Here is a 6,006-nt window from a genome sequence, read left to right on the forward strand (position 1 = left end):
GCCTCAGGCCAATTCCCGGTCCATGCAGGCTGCGGGCGGAGTCTCGGGGTCTCCGGAGTCGCGGGGGAGAGGAGCCATCGCCCGCGCTCGGTCTGTCCCTTATTGTTTTGCATTTAACTTTGTGTCGGCAATTATCATAAAAATGTTTATTGCTCACTGTCATAAGCCATGCAGCTGATAATTGGAAAGTCTATCCTGTGGACATAATCACAGTGAACTAGGAGTAAATTAAATCAATTACTCCCCAGACTTTTAGTGTAGCCATTTTTCTTTGTAATCTTTTCTAGTCCGACAAGCAAAAAGCAGTGAAGTGGTAATTTTAATTTCCCTTTTTTTTCTTTCTCTCGTGTGTGCACACGCATATCATGATTGCATTTTCTTTATTGCACAAATCTTTGGTTTTCCTCGGAGGTAATACACGGTCTTATCTGTTTGGGCCAATATAACAGAATGCCATAGACAGGAGGCTTGTAAGCAACACATTTGTCGCAGTCTAAAGGCCGAAAGTCTTAGATCAGGGTGCCACATTCTGTCTCCTTAGAGTCCTCTTATGGGTTGGAAATTGCTGTTTTCTCATTACGTCCTCACATGGCGGTAACTGGTATTTCTTTGATTACTATAGTGATAAGCTTTTCCTCTTATGGATATTCTGGTTTGTGTATTACGTGTCTATTTCATCAATCCAGTTTTGTTGGGGAGTTTTTCTGGGTTGTGAGGGACTTCTAACAGTATTTAATTCTTAAATATGTTTTTAGTACTCTTTTGTCAACATCTATGAGTAAAGGATTCCTCCAAGAAGCCTTGTCACAGACAGTATTTGCTGAGACCTTGAGCCTAGAGTCTGACCTCAGTTTAAATCCTGAGCCCTCGAGAATTAGCTATGACACCTCAGGCAAATAGCTTTGCTTTTCTGAGCCTCGGTTTCCTGGTAAGATAAAAATGATAGAATCTACGTTATAGATTCTTAGAAACTTAAATGAAAATGTAAATGTTAAATTCTTTGCATAAAACTTGGCAGTAGGGAGCCTGTACAATAAATGATAGCCATCGTCATTATTACTGGCAAGTATTTCTGTTCTGAGAGAAAAATACCATCTGTAAAAGATCAAGCTACTTGGTCCAAGGAAAGAACACCTGCCTACCAAGAGGAGGAGGTCTGGCAGGGAGGGATACTGATGTCCTGAGGTGCCTGGAAACAACACTCTGGGTTTCAGGGTCCCAGGAACAGGAGAGGGATTTGGGTGTACTTTTTCAACTTTCTGGGCATTACCTGGGAAGCAAGAGTAAGATTTGATCTTTACGTAAGTGGGCTCCTGTGTACCACACTCCCTCCCACCTCCTTTTTCAACCCTGCCCCCATTGAAGATCTGCAACACAGCCTCATTCATTTGGCTGTTTTTGTTGGCTTTGTCAAATCTGTTGACCTTCACACTTAGTTCTGACTTCCTCATTGGTGTTATGGTTACAGCAATTAGCCCTATGGTCCTATAGCACCCCATTCCTTTTGAGCCACCAGAGACCTCCCCTCTCCTGGCCCCGAGCAGTGGGAACTGGGTTTGGAACACAGAATCCAGGGTCATAAGATCATACCACAGCCACCCAAGTCTTGACTATGGCAAGAGATTCTTTCTGGATTCTCTTTTGACAGCCTTGGACTCCCTTCCTGTCCAGAACAACAGTCTGTTGCTGACTTCCCATCACACAATTGGGCAGAATCCTCAGTCAGGAAAGACAATTCTGCCTTGAGTGCTGAAGAGATCAGCAAGGGGCCCTTTAACCAGGGCACTGAGCTCCTACATATGGTAGCCAGTTGGTAGACGGGAAATCAGACCAGTCTTTTCTCCTTCTGAGGTTTAATAGAGGAACTTGAGGTCTTACAGATCACATGCTATTCTTGCAGAATATCTAGCCCTTATGTGCAGATGAGGTGTGAACCCAAGAATGCCACCACTCCTCTCTAGGCCTTAGTTTTCCCATCTGTAGCAAAGTGGAAATGGGCCCCCAGTAAATCCCCCTTTACTTGCTGATGCTTTGCAGTAGTGAGCTTGAGTGTGGAATGGAACACTTTTTGGCCAGGACTTTTGCATGTTTTCCATGTAGCTCCAGTGAGTTAACCTTTTGTGTTCTCCCACAGGACACCTCTATTATTTTATAGTTATTCTATGGGGAGTATTATGTATATTTGTGTGGCACAGGAAACGTGTGCACATCCGAGATTGGCTAGAGTGTAGAGATGAGTGTGTGTGTGTGTCTGGAGAAAACAGGAGCCAGGCTATTGTTAGAAATTCTGAACCTCGGAAAAAACTGAGTTTTACTTGAAGAGGTGGAGAAAAAACCAAGACTTTAATGACCAGTAGGCCCAGTGAAGTTCATGCTTCAGAAAAACCTGGGTGTTGAGTGCTTGAAAAGGGAAGGTTTTATATTGTAGTTTTAAGTTGGGAGGGGGTTGGGGTGAGCAAGGCAGCATTTTACAGAGGCAGAAGTTTTCAGCAGATAAGCAGGTGTCACAATTGACCTGTGGTTAGGGGCTTTCTTTAGTAACAGGCTGTTCACATAGCATAACAGGACGTTTAGGACTGAAATGATGGGATGCACATTGTGAAGCTAAGACTAACAGAATATATATAACATGGCTTTAGGGCTAACAGAAAGAACATACATTATGAACACTAAAGCTAACAGGATATATATATATATATGTATGTATGTATAATATATATAACAGAAATAGCATAACAGGATATACATTGTGAACCATAATAGGATATTTTTTGTGTGTGTGGCGGCGGCTTACATTGTGATTATATTTAAGTATAAAGTATTACCTATTGTGAGGGGTCTCAGGTCCACCTGTTTCTAGACAAGTAGGAGCAAATAAGAGCCTGGGTGTTTTAAGGCTTAAGCGTTTAAAAATTTATGAATTAAGGCTACCAAACCCACAAATTCTTGAATTTATTCTCAGACAAGGAAGAAGCACAAAAAGGTTTTTAATGTACGCGTATCTTTTTTCTTTCCCAAATGTTACTCTCTTGTTGATGCTTCCCTGACCATCCCATTTAAAACTTCAATTGCTCTGTACCCTATGTCCTGATTACTCTGCTTCGTTTTCTCCCATAGTATGTATGACCTTTAGCATCCTATTTAATTCATGTATTTGTTATTCCTTTTCCCCACTCAAATGGAAGGTCAATGAAAGCACAGATCTCTGTGCTTTTGGAAAAGCATCCTCAGCTCCTAACTTAGGGAATATCACACTGAACTGTGATGGATGCTTGTTGAGTGAACAAATGAAGTCACTCTGTGCTTCCTTGCTTGTGGTGATAGAAGGGATAATCAGAAGTAGCCTCTGAGACCTAATGGTTTTGTTTCCCATGCAAGCTGTGGCTGATTTGGGGTGGTGGGCAGAACAAGTGAGAAAATAACTGCAGAGAACAGAGCAGCATCTCCCCACCTGTACCCCCAATAGTGGTCCCTAGGAGGAGTGAGAGCCTAGAGCATTGGGCCTGGGCTGACTTTCAGCAGGTTCTCCAGGGTGACCCAGGAGGAATGGCAATAGGGTAAGGCCCAGCAAACAGGATGGAGAATGCTATGCCCCACCTGCCCCTGGGACAAAGGTGCAAACCCAAGCGTGTCCTGTCTCATGAACTCAGACCAGGAGGAGATATAGCCAATCATAAGAACTGACAGATGATCCATTCAGAGAAGGGTAAATATATATAAAGTGTGGTACCTACAGGAAGCCCCTGCCTGGAGTGTGAGGAAAACTTAAACAGAAGGGAGGCAGGTGGATGACAAGGTCCTGGGAAGCATCCTGCCCTTCAGCATTCTTCCTTTTTACTTTCTGTGCTCTGTTGCTGTTTGCCTAGCATAGTTAGCTTGGCCTAATTCCCCTTGTGCAAGCATCCAGCTAGGTCTCCATTGACAATTCCCCCTGTAGCTGCTTTTCCTCTATTTCCAAAGGCTCTCACTATCTTCTTGGATCTTTGTACTAATTCCATGGACAGAAGAGCAGAGATGACCATCTTGGAGAGGGAATGGAACTTACTCAGAATCCACCATGAGATAGTGGCTGATCTGGGACTCCCAAATCATCCCCAGCCCAGCACTATGGCCAATTCCAAAGGTTGTGTGCAGCCTCTGCCGCTCATGCTAGTGCATCACAGACTAGCCTCAGACTAGGATGCAAGAGAGGTCAACAGTGCAAAAAGGGACAGCCTCAGATCCTGCAGAGGTCCAGACATTTCACCCAAGTGTACCTGAGACACTTCTGGGTATAATCTCAAACAGTGTTTTGAGATCCAGGCTTCACTGGTGTGGTGGTTTTAAATCTCAAGTTCTTAGACAATCCTCCCATTGAGAGGCAGAGTTTCTGTTCTCTATGGCCAAGTCTAATGACTCACAACCAACAGACTACATTAGAAGCAATGCCACAGGGCTGCCAGGGCTAGGTCACAAAAGGCAATGCGATTTTACAAGGTGAAAGAGTTCTGGAAATTGGTTCTGCAACAATGTGAAAGGACTGAATACTAGTAAACTGTACACTTAAAATGATGATTTTATGTTATACTATATGTTTTACCACAGTTTCAAAAATCAAGCAATACACCACAAAAAGGAATGAAGTACTGATACATGTTGCAACATGGATGGACCTTTAAATGAAAGAAGCCAGTAACAAATGGCCACATAGTTCATGATTACATATATATGAAATGGTCAGGACAATCTATAGAGGCAGTCTATAGAACATTCGTAGCTAGGGGCTGAAGAATGAAGAAATGAAGAATAATAATAGGTATAGGGTTTCTTTTTGTTTTGTTTTGTTTTGCTTGGTACTGGGGATCAAACTTGGGACCTTGCGCTTGCAAGGCAGGTGGCAGAACCACTGAGCTAAATCCCCAGCCCCAAGGGTTTCTTTTTGATTGATGAAAATGTTCTGAAATTAAAACTGTGGTGATAGTTGCACATTTCTTCAAATATATTGAAATCGTCCACTTTTAAAGGGCGACTTTTTATTGCATATGTACTATATCTCCATAAAACTTTTTTGTTTGTTTTAAAAAGGCACTGCAGTTTTCACCATGGAGGTTGGGACTCTGGCTTTTGGAGTTCTGAGCTACCAAGTATAAAAACTCTGAATTCTCTGAGGTCATCATATTATGTGGAGAGCTAAGCCATATGAAGAGGCTACAGATACTTTGTGTGTGTGTATGTATGTGTGTGTGTGTGTGTGTGTGTGTGTGTGCTGGAGATTGAACCCAGGGATTTGTGCATGCTAAGTACCCTCTGCCACTGAGCTACACACCAGGACCTCAGGCTACAGATCAGTGCTCCAATTGAGAGCTCTAGCATCAACCACTATCTAGGAGGAGTGAAGTCACCTTAGACATCCCAGCCAGTTGAGCTTTCAGATAAGCATGGCCTCAGCTGACATCTCAGTGAAAAGACACGAGAAACTCCAAGTGAGAACTGTCCAGCCAAGTCCTCCCCAAATTTCTATCTCATGATGTCTACAGCAAAATAAAATGGTGCTTTTAAACTGATAAGTTCAGAGGTAGTCTGTTAAGCATTAATGGATACTGAAATATTATAATCCGTATGATTTCTTCTGCATCCCTTAAGTTCATCCAGTAGAAGGAAGATGAGACCAGGAGTGGAAAATGTCTAACACTTTCTTTTTCTGTTTTTGTTTTTGGTACCGGGGATCGAACTTAGGACTTTGCACTTGCAAGGCAGTTGTGGTGCCACTGAGCTAAATCCTGGGCCCAGGCTTGTTTTTAAAATTGATCATTTGTTTACTTGTTAATGTATTCTGCCTCACACAAAGGCTTTAAGGCAGCCCACAGAGAGATAGTCAAGAGTGGGTGACAGAAAATGGAATAAGGAAGGAAAAGATGCACCATAATCAGAGAAGAAAACCAATGAAGTTATTCAGAAGTACCCAAGACGATGATCACCTTAGCTCTGAGTGAATGCTCATGAACTGACAGTTGTGACGGGATGGTG

This window comes from Heterocephalus glaber, unplaced genomic scaffold (genome assembly GCF_053883595.1).
Source record: "Heterocephalus glaber isolate CG9 unplaced genomic scaffold, H.glaber_assembly_v1.0 deba00001479, whole genome shotgun sequence".
NCBI lineage: Eukaryota > Metazoa > Chordata > Mammalia > Rodentia > Bathyergidae > Heterocephalus > Heterocephalus glaber.